The sequence below is a fragment of the Chiloscyllium plagiosum genome, unplaced genomic scaffold (genome assembly GCF_037043375.1).
Source record: "Chiloscyllium plagiosum isolate Xiang-an unplaced genomic scaffold, Cpla_swu_hap1 HiC_scaffold_8, whole genome shotgun sequence".
Lineage (NCBI taxonomy): Eukaryota > Metazoa > Chordata > Chondrichthyes > Orectolobiformes > Hemiscylliidae > Chiloscyllium > Chiloscyllium plagiosum.
Genome location: NW_028270146.1, coordinates 106,463,252 through 106,479,411, shown reverse-complemented (window position 1 = coordinate 106,479,411; position 16,160 = coordinate 106,463,252).

Below are 16,160 nucleotides of genomic sequence, written 5' to 3'. Positions count from 1 at the left end.
ACAGGGTCAGTACTGAGGGCATCTCTTATTGGAAGCGGGTCAGTTCTGTGGCAGTACCTCATTGCTGAAGGGTCAATCCTGAGGGAGTCCCTCATTGTCAGAGCGACAATACTGAGGGGTGGGCCTCATAGTTAGACCATCAATACTGAGGGAATAACATTTTGTCGGCGGGTCAGTTCTGAGGGAGTGTATTAGTAAGAGAGAGTAAACACTGAGCCAGTGCCTCATTGCGGGAGGAGTCAGTGGGGTCAGAATTAGGTCAGTACTGATGTATTGCAGCTCCATCAGAGGGTCAGTACTGAGGTGTCCCAGCACTGTCAGATGGTCAGAGCTGTGGGAGTGCACTATTGCCAGAGGGTCAATACTCAGGCAGTGCCTAAAGGGGTTAGATTTGAGGGAGTGACACATGATGACAAGGTCAGTAATCAGGTATAGCAGCAGTGTGAGAGTGTCAGACTCAGGGAGTGCCCCATTGCCAGACAGGCAATATTGAGCCAGTGCCTCATTGCCCTGAGGTAGTGCAGCCCTGTGAGGGGGCGAGGACTGAGCAAGTGCTGCACTTTCACAAGTTCAGTCCTGAGGGAGAGACTCATTTCAGAGGTTCAGTTCTGAGGCAGTACCCATTTGTCGAGGGACAATACTGAGGCAATGCCTCATTGTAAAGGGGAAAGAGGATGTGCCCTTTGTGAGAGGGTAAGCACTGAGGGAGAACATTATTGTCAGAGGGTCAGTGCTAAGGGAGAATCTCATGATCAGAGGGTGAATACTGAGTGATTATCTGATTGTCAATAGCTCAGTTCTGAGGCAGTACCTCGTTGCTGGAGAGTCAGACCAGAAGGAGTCCCTCGTTGTCAGGGACTCAGTCCTGAGGGAGGGCCTCATTATCACAGGGTCAGTACTGAGGGAGTGCCACACATTTGGACAGTCAGTCCTGAGAATTTGCACCCCAGCCATTGGGTCAGTTCAGAGGCAGTGCCTCATTGTCAGAGGACGTTCCATCAGTCTGACCCTCTGACAGTGCTGCACCACCTCAGTACTGACCCTCTCAATGCAAGCACTCCCTCAATTCTGACTCCTGACCCTCTGCCAATGAGACACTCCTTCAGGACTCACACTCCAGCAATGAGGCATGGCCACTCACAGTAATATACATCCTCAGTTCTGACCCTCTGAGTACTTGGCACTTCCTCAGTTCTGACCCCATTACAGTGAGACAGTGGCTCAGCATTCACCCTCTGTCAGCGATGCAATCTCTCAGTTCTGGCCCTCTAACATGAAGGTAATCCCACAATTTTGACTCCCTGATAATGACGCTCTCCACTGACCCTCTAATATAGCTGCAAATGCCTCACTATTTTCTCACTTTTAGCCGCCTTTCATTTCTGACCCTCTTCAAATAAGGCACTGGCTCAGGCCTCTGTCAATAACACACTCCCACAGCTCTCACCCTCTGACAATAACACACTCCCACAGCTCTCACCCTCTTACAATAACACACTCCCACAGCTCTGACCCTCTGACAATAACACACTCCCACAGCTCTGACCCTCTGACAATAACACACTCCCACAGCTCTCACCCTCTGACAATAACACACTCCCACAGCTCTGACACTCTGATAATAACACACTCCCACAGCTCTCACCTTCTTCCAATAACACACTCCCACAGTTCTCACCCTCTGACAATAACACACTGCCACAGCTCTCACCCTCTGACAATAACACACTCCCACAGCTTTCACCCTCTGACAATAACACACTCCCACAGCTCTGACTCTCTGACAATAACACACACCCACAGCATTGTCCCTCTGACAATAACACATTCCCACAGCATTGACCCTCTGATAATAACACACTCCCACAGCATTGACCCTCTGACAATAACACACTCCCACAGCTCTCACCCTCTGTCAATAACACACTCCCACAGCTCTCACCCTCTGACAATAACACACTCCCACAGCTCTCACTCTCTGACAATAACACACTCCCACAGCATTGACCCTCTGACAATAACACACTCCCACAGCTCTGACCCTCTGACAATAACACACTCCCACAGCTCTCACCCTCTGACTATAACACATTCCCACAGCATTGACCCTCTGACAATAACACACTCCCACAGCTCTCACCCTCTGACAATAACACACTCCCACAGCATTGACCCTCTGACAATAACACACTCCCACAGCTCTCACCCTCTGACAATAACACACACCCACAGCATTGACCCTCTGACAATAACACACTCGCACAGCTCTGACCCTCTGACAATAACACACTCCCACAGCTCTCACCCTCTGATAATAACACACTCCCACAGCATTGACCCTCTGACAATAACACACTACCACAGCTCTGACCCTCAGACAATAACACATTCCCACAGCATTGACTCTCTGACAATAACACACTCCCACAGCTCTGACCCTCTGACAATAACACACTCCCACAGCTCTGACCCTCTGACAATAACACACTCCCACAGCTCTGACCCTCTGACTATAACACACTCCCACAGCATTGACCCTCTGACAATAACACACTCCCACAGCATTGAACCTCTGACAATAACACACTCCCACAGCTCTTACCCTCTGACAATAACACACTCCCACAGCTCTGACCCTCTGACAATAACACACTCCCACAGCTCTGACCCTCTGACCATAACACACTCCTACAGCATTGACCCTCTGTCAATAACACACACCTACAGCATTGACCCTCTTACAATAACACACTCCCACAGCTCTCACCCTCTGACAATAACACTCTCCCACAGCATTGACCCTCTGACAATAACACACTCCCACAGCTCTCACCCTCTGACAATAACACACTCCCACAGCTCTCACCCTCTGACAATAACACACTAGCTCAGCATTGACCCTCTGACAATAACACACTCCCACAGCTCTGACCCTCTGACAATAACACACTCCCACAGCTCTCACTCTCTGACTATAACACATTCCCACAGCATTGACCCTCTGACAATAACACACTCCCACAGCATTGACCCTCTGACAATAACACACTCGCACAGCTCTGACACTCTGACAATAACACACTCCCACAGCATTGACCCTCTGACAATAACACACTCCCACAGCATTGACCCTCTGACAATAACACACTCCCACAGCTCTGACCCTCTGACAATAACACACTCCCACAGCTCTCCCCCTCTGACAATAACACACTCCCACAGCTCTCACCCTCTGACTATAACACATTCCCACAGCATTGACCCTCTGACAATAACACACTCCCACAGCATTGACCCTCTGACAATAACACACTCGCACAGCTCTGACACTCTGACAATAACACACTCCCACAGCATTGACCCTCTGACAATAACACACTCCCACAGAATTGACCCTCTGACAATAACACACTCCCACAGCTCTGACCCTCTGACAATAACACACTCCCACAGCTCTCACCCTCTGACAATAACACACTCCCACAGCATTGACCCTCAGACAATAACACACTCCCACAGCTCTCACCCTCTGACAATAACACACTCCCACAGCATTGACCCTCTGATAATAACACACTCCCACAGCCCTGACCCTCTGACAATAACACACTCCCACAGCTCTCACCCTCTGACAATAACACACTCCCACAGCATTGACTCTCTGACAATAACACACTCCCACAGCTCTGACCCTCTGACATAACACACTCCCACAGCATTGACTCTCTGACAATAAGACACTCCCACAGCTCTGACCCTCTGACATAACACACTCCCACAGCATTGACTCTCTGACAATAAGACACTCCCACAGCTCTGACCCTCTGACAATAACACACTCCCACAGCTCTGACACTCTGACGACGAGGTACTGCCTCAGAGATGACCCTCTCGCAAAAGGGCATTGCTGGCACTTTAACAGTGAAGCATTGCTTCAGTATTGACAACCTGACAATAAGGCACACCCTCAGTACTATCATGTTGGTCATGAGGCCCTCCCTCAGAAGTGATCTTCTGTCAATGACTAAGTCCTTCAGCACTGACCATCTGATAGAGTTACAATACCCTAGTACTGACCATCTAATTGTGAGACACACCCTCACTTCTGACTCCCTTGCAGTGAGGCACTCTATCAGGTCTGACCCTCGAACAATGAGGCCCTGCCTCCGAACTGAGCCTCAGGCTATCAGCTATACCTCAGTCTCCATACTGGCTGAGTGCCTGACTGTCAGAGGTTCATTCCTAAGAGTGTGCCGCATTGTCACAGAATCTGTTCTGAGGACAGTGCCTCACGTTAATGGGGTCAGAAACGATGGAGTGCTCCATGGTTAAAGGATCAGTACTGGGGAAGTGCAGCACTGTAGGAGAGTCAGTTCTGAGGTGTCCCGCAGTACTGGCTCTCTCACTGGGCTCCACTATCAGTACTGACCCTCTAAGTGTGTGGTGCACCCTCAATGCTGATCCCTGTGCAACAAGGCGCCGCCTCAGAATGGACCCTCTGACAAAAAGGGACTGCCTCAGGACTGCCCCTCTGATAGAATATCTCAGTGCTGACCTGCTAATCACGCAGCACGCCCTCAATTCAGACTCCTGCCTCATGAGGCGCTGTCTCAGGATCAGTGCTCTGACGATAAATCGAAGCTGCAATTCTGACCATGTTACAGTGAGGCACTGCCTCAGGGCTGACCCCTTGACAATGAGGCACTCCTTCAGCTCTGAGCCTCTCAGTGGGCTGCGCTACCTGAGTTCTCACCCCGAAGCCATGTAGCGCTCTCTCAGTCCTAAACCTCTTATAACAAGGGACTGCCTCTGTATTCACCCTCTCACAATAATGCCCCCACTTCTGACCATCTGCCGGTGCTTCAATCACTCAGATAATGGGAGAACTGGTGCAGTGTGGCATTACATGGGAGACTTGGGGCAGTGGAGCATAATTGTCAGAGGGTCAATACTGAGGCAATGCCTCATTGTAAGGGGATCAAAACTAAGGGGGTGTCACGTGTTCAGAGCATTAGTGTAGAGGTAGAGTCACACTGTCACTCCTGAAGAAGAGCCTCAGAATCAGAAAGTCAAAATTGTGGGAGCACCTTATTGTCAGAGATTCATTTCCCACAGTGTGCCTGTAAGAGTATCCTGAGGTACTGCATCTCTATCAGAGGGTACATACTGAGGGAGTGCCTCATTGTCAGAGGGTCAGAACTGTGGGAGTGCCTCATTGTAAGACAGTCAGAACTGAGTGTGTGCCACACGTTTGGACAGTCAGTCCTGAGATTGTGCACCACTGTCAATGGGGCAGTTCAGAGGCAATGCCTCATTGTCAGAGTGTCAGTCCTGAGGTAGCGCCTCTTTGTCAGAGGGTCAGTCCTGAGGTAGCGCCTCTTTGTCGGAGGGTCAGTACTGAGGGACTGCATCATTGTCAGAGGGTCAATGCAGAGGCAATGCACATCTTAATACAGTCAGATTTGACTGAGTAGCACATTGTCAACGGCAGTCATCAGGCATCTTTGTCAGTTCAGAGAGCATTAGTGACAAAGAATCAATACTGAGGCAGTGCCTCATTGTCGTGGGGTCAATACTCAGAGTTTATGGGATCAGTACTGAGGTATTGCAAGTCTATCAGACTGTATGTACTGAGGGAGTTCCTCATTGTCAGAGATTCAGTCCTGAGAGTAAATGTCATTGTCAGAGGGTCTATTCTGAGGCAGTGCCTCATTGTAATGGGGTCAGAATTGAGGGAGTGTTACTCAGCTTGAGGGTCTGCACTGAGGGATTAGAACTGGCAGAGATCAGAATTAAGGAAGTACCTCACTTCTGGAGAGACAGTCTTGAGATGGTCGTTCATTGTCAGAGAATCACTTCAGAGGGACGGCCTGATTATCAGAGCGTCATTCTGAGGCAGTGCCTCAATGTAAGGGAGTCAGAATTAAGAGAATACTTCATGAGGAGATGGTCAGTTCTGAGGCAGTGCCTCTTTGTGAGGGGTCAGAGTTGAGGGTGTGCCTCACTGTAGGTCAATGCTGTGGGAGTGTGTTATTGTCAGAGGGCCAATGATATGGGAGTGTGTTATTGTCAGAGGGTCAGAGCTGTGGGAGAGTGTTATTGTAAGAGGGTCAATGCTGTGGGAGTGTGTTATTGTCAGAGGGTCAATGCTGTGGGAGTGTGTTATTGTCAGAGGGTCAATGCTGTGGGAGAGTGATATTGTCAGAGGGTCAGATCTGTGGGAGTGTGTTATTGTCAGAGGGTCAGAGCTGTGTGAGTGTGTTATTGTCAGAGGGTCAATGCTGTGGGAGAGTGATATTGTCAGAGGGTCAGATCTGTGGGAGTGTGTTATTGTCAGAGGGTCAGAGCTGTGTGAGTGTGTTATTGTCAGAGGGTGAGAGTGTGGCCGCACCAGAATGTTGTACAGGTGGAGAGGGACTGGATGGGTCTGTTGGAGAGAAAGAAACGGAGGGGCTTGGGGGCTGTCATTGCTGGGTAGGGATGTGCATAAGGACTGCATGTTTATAGTGAAGTGAAAGTGCTGGGGGCCGGGGCACTGGACGTTTCTGAAGGGGTGGAGGGCGTGGTTTGTGTCTCCGATGTAGATGGGAAGTGCCTGAACCAAGGGGGAGAGAACGGAGTCGAGATCGGTGGGGCAGGGGACAATGAGTCGGCCAGGGTAGTTGGGCCTGTGGATCTTGGGGAGCAGGTAGACGTGGGCAGTTTGCGGCTGGGGGCCTGAAATTGGAAGCAGTGGAGGAGAGATCGCCAGAGGCAGTGAGGTCACGGACAGTGTGGACGATGGTGGTCAAGAGGATTGTGGTGTCAGAGAGCTAGCTGAGGTCCGTCCTCCAGACTGCCACAGCCCTGCCTTGTGTCAGCGGGTTTGACGGTGCGGAGGGTACAGCGGGCTGCACTTTCGGAGGGGGGTGAGGTTGGAGTGGGGGAGGTTGAGGGAGTGGGGAGAAATTGAGGGCGGTTGACCTTGCGTCGGCAGTCAGCAATGAAGAAGTCCGGGGTGGGTAAGAGACCAGAGGGGGCGAGGTATCCAAGGGGAAGAGGAAGGTTGCAGGCGGAAGAAGGGATCCTCGGGGGGTGGGGGGTTGGGGGTTGGAAGCCTTTGTCAAAGAGAAAGGCACAGACGTGGAGGAAGAAAAGCTTCATGTTGTGGGTGGGCTCAGACCCCGTTTAGCTGGAGAGGGGGTGCGGAGGGACACAAATGTGAGCCCTTTACTGAGGACAGACCATTCGAGGTCAGGGGGGAATGGGTGGGCCGATGGTGAATATGCAGCACGGCTCAGGGCTGGGCTTTTGGGGGTATTTCGAGGAGGCTTGGGGGGGTAGCATGTGATCGGGGAGGATTGAATGTGGTGCAATGGGGGGGAGTAGTCGTGGGAGGGAAAGATGAATGGGAGAGGGGTGGGCTAGGAGTGGGATGGGGCATTGAAAGTGGTGAGGGGTGTTGGGGAGATGAGGTGGAGAGGAGGGAATCGAGGTGGACAGGTGGGATGGACAGATGAGGAGGGAGAGGTGTGCTGGCACCCTGCAGGTGGGCAGTAGGACCCAGTCAGGGTGTTGATGGGAGAGTGGGCGGAGTCAGGAGTGGAGGTGGGTGTTGCAGGGAAAGTTGAGGCAAGTCCCAGTCCTGTCATGGCTTGAATCCAGCCCTTCCTGAAGAAGGGCTAATGCCCGAAACGTCGATTCTCCTGTTCCCTAGATGCTGCCTGACCTGCTGCGCTTCTCCAGCAACATATTTCCATCTCTTGAATCCAGGTTAGCCTGTCTGTGAGCTCACCCTGCCCACTGAGGAAGTAAACTTGCTGATTGCTCTGAAGGACGCAGTGCTCCTGTCTCCTGGCGTGGAGAGGGTCAGGGAGAACCAGAGACATGACCATCCTCCATCGTCAGTGTCTAAGGTGAGTGAGGCAGCTCCGAGGCCCTGTTCAAACAGCAGAGAGACAGAGAGAGGGAGAAAGGGAGATGCTGTGGGATCTGTACAGACAGTGAGAAAATGAAAATGGTAACAAGGAAGTTCAACAGTAATTAACTTTAGGAGAAAGTGATGAAGGGCTTATGCCCGAAATGTTGATTCTCCTGCTCCTTGGATGCTGCCTAACCTGCTGCGCTTTTCCAGCAACACATTTTTCATCAGTAATTATTTTAGTCCTGTATGTGACACAAGTACTTTCATGATTTGAAGGTGCCGGGGTGTACAAAGTTAAAAATCACGCAACATGAATCCATGTAAGATTCTGTAGATCCCTTTATCAGATGAGAATCAGTTTGAACAATGGAGCACAGCCTCACCCAGGGCACCCCCACACCTTAAATGCACTATCTGGGCATGATGCCAATTGTTAAAGATCACTGGAGATTGTAACTTTAAAACCAAAATTCTGGGATTTACATCTGAAAGATTTGAAACCAACATGGTCATTCTGAAAGATGAGATACTTTACAAACAATCCAGGTTTTTTTCAATGTATAATTTCAGTTACATCACGCTGTAAATTGTTGCTATAAATTCTGTGTCTTATGATCTTATTCTCCACAATCACCTGATGAAGGAGCATCACTCCGAAAGCTAGTGCTTCCAAATAAACCTGTTGGACTATAACCTGGTGTTGTGTGATTTTCAACTGGGTAATCTTCATTCTTCATTCTTGTTTGTTCTTCATTCATGTATAACCCTTCAACTGAATGTCCTGCTCAGCTCCTTGAGAGGGCAGTTCAGACCCTCTCACTGGAACTGTCTTCCCAATGTAGCCTGTCATTAGCAAATGGTAAATCAGTATCGGGGAAATTAGATTCGATTCCCTAGAGTGTGGAAACAGGCCCTTCGGCCCAATAAGTCCATACCGACCCTCTGAAGGGTAACCCACCCAGAACCATTTCCCTCTGACTAAGGGTATGGGCAATTTGACATGGCCCAATTCACCTCACCTGCACATCTTTGGACTGTGGGAGGAAACCGGAGTGCCCGGAGGAAACCCACACAGACACGGGGAGAACGTACAAACTCCACACAGACAGTTGCCTGAGTCTGGAATCAGACCCGGGTTCCTGGCACTGTGAGGCAGCAGTGCTAACCACTGAGCAAAGGTATTCCAAGTTTGGGAGAAGATTTGTAGCTCGGGTGCTCGTTGTTGTGGTTGTGTTCGCTGAGCTGGGAATTTGTGTTGCAGACGTTTCGTCCCCTGTCTAGGTGACATCCTCAGTGCTTGGGAGCCTCCTGTGAAGCCCTTCTGTGATGTTGCCTCCAGCATTTATAGTGGTTTGTCTCTGCCGCTTCCGGTTGTCAGTTCCAGCTGTCCGTTGCAGTGGTTGGTGTATTCGGTCCAGGTCGATGTGCTTATTGATTGAATCTGTGGATGAGTGCCATGCCTCTAGGAATTTCTGGGCTGTTCTCTGTTTGACTTGTCCTATAATAGCTGAAAATGTGTTGCTGGAAAAGCGCAGCAGGTCAGGCAGCATCCAAGGAACATGATGCTGCCTGACCTGCTGAGCTTTTCCAGGAACATATTTTCAGCTCTGATCTCCAGCATCTGCAGCCCTCACTTTGTCCTATAATAGTAGTGTTGTCCCAGTCGAACTCAAGTTGTTTGTCATCTGCGTGTGTGGCTATTAAGGATAGCTGGTCGTGTTGTTTTGTGGCTAGTTGGTGTTCATGGATACGGATCGTTAGCTGTCTTCCTGTTTGTCCTATGTAGTGTTTTGTGCAGTCCTTGCATGGGATTTTGTACACTACGTTGGTTTTGCTCATGCTGGGTATCGGGTCCTTCATCCTGGTGAGTTGTTGTCGGAGAGTGGCTGTTGGTTTGTGTGCTGTTATGGCTCCTAGTGGTCGTAGTAGTCTGGCTGTCTCAGGGGAACCCTCTCTCCGGTGTGTGTAAATGAGTGAAAGTACATGAGGGGTTAGCCCCCTTCCAATCGATTGCCTAGTGTGTATCAATGGGGAGAGGATGGCTGGGGGGATTCCCATGCTCATTACGGGGGAATACAGCTGTGTTTGTGTGTGTGTGTGTGTCTCTCTCTCTCTGTGTATGTGTGTGTGTCTGTGTGTGTGTGTGTGTGTGTGTCTATGTGTGTGTCTGTGTGTGTGTGTGTCTGTGTATGTCTGTGTGTCTGTGTGTGTGTCTGTGTGTGTATGTCTATGTGTGTGTCTGTGTGTGTGTATGTGTGTGTGTCTATGTGTGTGTGTCTATGTGTGTGTCTGTGTGTGTATGTGTGTGTATGTCTATGTGTGTGTCTGTGTGTGTGTATGTGTGTGTGTGTGTCTATGTGTGTGTCTGTGTGTGTCTGTGTGTGTCTGTGTGTGTGTATCTATGTGTATGTCTATGTGTGTGTGTGTCTGTGTGTGTGTGTGTCTATGTGTGTGTGTGTCTATGTGTGTGTCTGTGTGTGTGTGTGTCTGTGTGTGTGTGTGTGTCTATGTGTGTGTCTGTGTGTCTGTGTGTGTCTGTGTGTGTGTGTGTGTCTGTGTGTGTGTGTCTATGTGTGTGTGTCTATGTGTGTGTGTGTCTGTGTGTGTGTGTGTCTATGTGTGTGTCTGTGTGTCTGTGTGTGTCTGTGTGTGTGTGTGTGTCTATGTGTGTGTGTCTATGTGTGTGTGTCTATGTGTGTGTGTGTGTCTGTGTGTGTGTGTGTGTCTATGTGTGTGTCTGTGTGTCTGTGTGTGTGTGTGTGTCTATGTGTGTGTGTCTATGTGTGTGTGTGTGTCAGCTGTCAGACTGGAAGAGATGGCCCTCCCTTTGGACCTGTCATGTGAGCTGGACTGGGATTTTATGTGTTTAAAGCTGAAACTCTCCATGAGACCGCCCTGTCCAAAGAGGAAGTAAACTTGCTGATTGCTCTGAAGGACGCGGTGCTCCTGTCTCCTGCCTCTGCCCAGTCTCCATGGCATGGAGGGGGTCAGGGAGAAGCGGAGACATGACCATCCTCCATCGTCAGTGTCTCAGGTGAGTGAGCCATCTCCGAGCTCTGTTCAAACAGCAGAGAGACAGAGAGAGGCTGTGGGATCTGCACAGGGAGAGAGAAAATGAAAATAATAACAAGGAAGTTCAGCAGTATTTCATTTTGGTCTTTCATGGGACATGTATTGCCAGTGTTTGTTCTCTACCCCTAATTGCCCCTTCAACTGAGTATTCTGCTCAGCTCCTTCGGAAGGCCGCTGTGCTTGAACCTGCCTCAGACTCCTTCAGGTCTGCCTTCAGTTGCTTGACTTTCGTATGGAGTACGTGGGCCTCTCGCTGGAGGCTGGTGAGCCAGATTGCCTTCATGGTCGAAGGCCTATGCTCCTTGCTCCCTGTCCAGTGGGCCACTGCCTCCCGTGGGCACTCACCGCGCAAGAGGCTGTTTTGTGGTGACGCACATCAAGTTGGAACACATAGGAGGCGGAGACTCTTTCCTCCATCAGAGACTCGGCCTGTCGACCACACCACATCCCTTTTGCCAGCGTCCTGCTGTGCTCGTCACTCTATAGGGGCTCGGTTTGCAGTCAGTCATCTTTCTGACCTTCAAGCTGTTCGAATCGCTCCCCCACCCTCCACCCCAGGCCCTAGTTCTGGACACTGGATACTTCGTACTTGGGATGTAATGAAGAGACGGTCAACAGGTGCTTAAAGGGCAAATGAATCTCTGCGTTTATTTTGTGTACAAAATGGTAATAACAATACAAGCAATAGGTCATTAAATAATACAAGGAGAGTGACACAATTAACTTACAGGAACAGGACATCAAAATACATGTCGAAGCCTTTCAGAGAGCTTCAGCAGGGAAGGGAGGACTCTCTACTGGAGTCGACTCAAACTTCCCTAATCCTTTCCCTGAGATCATTCAATTGCCTGGAATAAAATACTTACAAGCAGTCCATTAAAGGTTTAGCACATTTATTTAGACATTTATTACAGTATCACAGTTACAGAGTAACAAGAGACCAAGCCCTAGACAAAGTCAAGGTTCTAAAACCTCGGCAGAGTAGTGATACCAACATTTACCAACCTCGTGCTCTCTCAGACTACTCCGAAAATGGCACTCACAATCTTTAGTATTTGTGCAGCTTTTTGTCCACTAGATGTCACGGTGGCTCAGTGGTTAGCACTGCTGCCTCACAGTACTAGGGTCCCAGCTTCAATTCCAGTCTCCGGTGACTGTCTGTATGATGTTTGCACATTCTCCCTGTCTGTGTGGGTTTGCTCTGGTTTCCTCCCACAGTCACCAAGATGTGCATGTCAAGTGAATTGGCTGTGCTAAATTACCCAGAGTGTTAGATGCATTAATCAGAGGGTTACTCTTTGGTGGGTCGGTGTGGACTCGTTGGGCTGAACGGCCTGTTTCCACACTGTAGGGGATCTAATCAAAACATGTCAATCAAACTCCTGCTGATGAACATGATGTCCTCCTCACATTCCTGTTGTGCTTATGATGAACTTGTTAGTCTTTCGATCACATTCCGAGAATAGCGATGACGAAACTGCCCTTGTGGTGACATTAAGTGTTGAGATCCTCGAAAGTTTGGTCGCATACTCATCACCTCATGTCCTTGTTTAAACCTGATTACTGACTTATTTTTAATGTCTTAAACCCATTCCTCATTGTTTTCCACCTCACATGCTTGGTCAGTAAACTCCTTATTCAAACCCCTGTTGTCTTTCCTCGGAGGCACTTCAAATTTGAAGTGATCTGTCAAAGCCTTTTGTTCCTCCTAATGATTAATATTTACTTTTCGTAGCTGCCTAAACTTGTTCTTGTACAGAGTTGGACTTCCTGCTTTCCCCAGAAAAGCTATCTTACTTAATACGTTTTCCTTTGCTTTATTTCTAACATTCTTTGGTTGCTTTAATCCTATGTTTTCCCTTTGTGTCCTTTCTCAATTAGACTACCACTATTACAATCACAACTTTTATTCATACTGATTCGGAGATGCCAATGTTGGACTGGGGTGTACAAAGTCAAAAATCCCACAACCACCAGGTTATAGTCCATTTGGAGTATAACCTGGTATTGTGTGATTTCTACATTTATTAATACACAGACTGCAGTATTGAAGTGCACCGTGAATCAGAATCCCTCCCAATGGAATCCCGATGCACTGATAACCACTCGCCTCCCCCCCTGAACTATGCTGGAACTTGGGGGTCTCCGACTTTATGCTCATCCCTCAGAGTGCGGTTTTGAAGTTGCCTGGCTGGCCGTACCCAGTGCGTGGTTGTGCTGCGCAACCCTGTTACTTTACGTCATGTCCACCGATGTGGTTTGGAATGTGGAGGATCTATCGGGGAAATACTGGGCTCTCTTTACTTCTGCTGGTTTAGCCAGGCCAGTTTTCACCGATTTCAGTGTGTGTCTGAAAACTAGTGGTATCGCTCAAGTCGGTAGCTGCTTTGAGTTGTCGTCCTTTGATACTGCTGTTAAAGTGGAGATTTGAGACGACCCAGGGAATCCCTTGTGGACTCAGACCTGTAAAGCCTCTCTCTTGATTCATCCCGGAGATCGTACTCTTTGGAAGTTTGGAATAAAAACCTCTTACAGACAGGATTCGGAGATGCCGGTGTTGGACTGGGGTGTACAAAGTTAAAAATCACACAATACCAGGTTATAGTCCAACAGGTTTAATTGGAAGCACACTAGCTTTCGGAGCGACGCTCCTTCATCAGGTGATCACCTGATGAAGGAGCGTCGCTCCGAAAGCTAGTGTGCTTCCAATTAAAACTGTTGGACTATAACCTGGTGTTGTGTGATTTTTAACTTCTTACAGACAGGTTAGTTTAATTTTAGTCATCCCCTTTATTCATTAATACAATCACTGTTACAACGTAACACTGATACCCATAAGCTAAACTAACTAGGTTCTAATAACCTAGGAGAGTAGGGTACCAGCTCTTCAAGTGCCTCAGCAGGCTACTCCGATGTACGGATACAAAGTGGCTTCCTTTATACAAAAGTTTACAAAAACATTGCATGTCCTTAATTAGACAGATGACAGTGAAAGACAATAATTCATAAGGAAGAAAAGTTAATTAACAGATCTGTGTGCTCATGACTGATCACTCCTACGGCCTTGAGCTAACCATTAGATGGGGAAAAACAACTCCAGCTGAGTTAGGCATCTGCTGGTGAGATAAGTTCCTATAAAGAAGTACCAGTCTAAATTACGTGGGAGATGTCATAAGGTAACCTTGCACAGCTCGCATGCCTGACATCATTGTTTTACGAAATGGCTCCTAAGCAAGGAGGGCAACCTTTTGACCATAAAGTGGCTTCCCAACAGATTGTGTCAGAATCTCTTCAATCTCAGGTTCGGAATAATTTTAGGCTGGGAGCAGAATCCTGCTTTTTATCTTAAGCACAGAATCTTTCTGAACCTGAGGCTGAAATGTTACTGCAAGGTTGTATTTAAAATGATTAGTTAGTGTCAAATTAAACATGCCTTCTTATCAAGTTTGTGATTCAAATTCAAATAAGACATAAGATCTGATTAGTTAGAATTGACAGTGGGGCAGTCTGTAAGGTCTGTCGAGTCGTCTGCAAGAACAGCAAGAAGGTAAGGCTTCATCAATATTACCTTTTACAGAGTTTGTATTTAATAACTGATACTGGCTACTCAATATCATCATAAAGTTCCAAAATGCAATTAAATTCAATCCATAGCAGATAAGCCCTAAGAGTTAATTTTCTACTGTCTCCAACAGCCTCAGCACTAAAATGAGCTCTCTCTCTAGTGTTCTTTGCACTCTTAAGTCAGGGTTTTGTAACAGCAAAGACTTTTTTTCTCTCCCAATCTGCCCCGCTTGCAAGGGTTAATGAGAATCCAGTATAATTGGTGGCATCTGGCCATTAATTACAAAGTTTTTGATAGTACCAAGTTTCATTTCATGGTCAGATTCAAACACATTAATTTCACAAGGGAACGGCTGTGAATGTTATCACTTGGTGTCCTGTATCTTCTGCATTCCTCGAGTTCCCCCTTTTTCTGGGCCTTCCTGTTTTCTAGTGCAGTCAATGTGTTCTATAATTCAGCATTACATTTTAGCCTAAATATTTAAAGACACGTTTTAACCGCGGTAGACTTTCTCACTGATGGTTGTGGTTGGTTGTTGGGGTTCTTGCCATCGATGCTCTCAGTTTGAAAAGGCCCGTGTTCAGAAGGTCTTTTGTTCGGCAACTCGTTTGACCTCTTCTGTTGGAGACCTTTTTAGATTTGATTCCCCACAGTGTGGAAACAGGCCCTTCGGCCCAACAAGTCCACACCGACCCTCTGAAGAGTAACCCACCCAGACCCATTCCCCCTACCCTATATTTACCCCTGGCGATTGCACCTATTACTATGGGCAATTTAACATGGCCAATCCGTCTGACCTGCACATCTGTGGGAGGAAGCCCACGCAGACACAGGGAGAATGTGCAAACTCCACACTGACAGTCACCTAAGGCGGGAATCGAACCCAGTTCCCTGGCGCTGTGAGGCAGCAGTGCTAACCACTGAGTCACTGTGCAGTGTCCTTTGTTCCAATGATGCACTTGGTTGTACCTCTCGATTCGGCTTGTCTTGAGTCTTGGTTCAGAAGCTGCCCAGGGGAGATTGGGGCTGACATGTATATTGACTGTGTGTCCTATTGTCTCCATGTCAAATCTGTAGTCTCGTTCTTCGGTCGATGTTAACTTTGAGGTTAATTGGCTTTCTGATTGTTAGACAAAGTGTAAATGGTCTTTCTCAGCAGGTCTGCCAGCATCTGTGGAGAGAAGTCAGAATTAACGTTTCAGCTCCGGTGACCCTTCTTCAGAGGTTCTCTGGAAGGTCACCGGAGCCGAAACGTTAACTCTGATTTCTCCTTACAGGTGCTGCCAGACCTGCTGAGCATTTCCAGCAGCTTCTGATTTTGTTTCTGAATTCCAGCATCCACAGTTCTTTCGGTTTTTGTAAATGGTCTTTAATTGACCATAGAATCCCTCCAGTGTGGAAACAGGCCCTTCGGCCCATCAAGTCCACACCGACCCTCCGAAGAGCAACCTACCCAAACCCATTCTCCTATATTTACCCCTGACTAATGCACCTCACCTACACATCCCTGAGTACTATGGGCAATTTAGAATGGCCAATTCACCCTGACCTGCACATCTTTGGACTGTGGGAGGAAACCAGAGCACCCGGAGGAAACCCACGCAGACACGGGGAGAATGT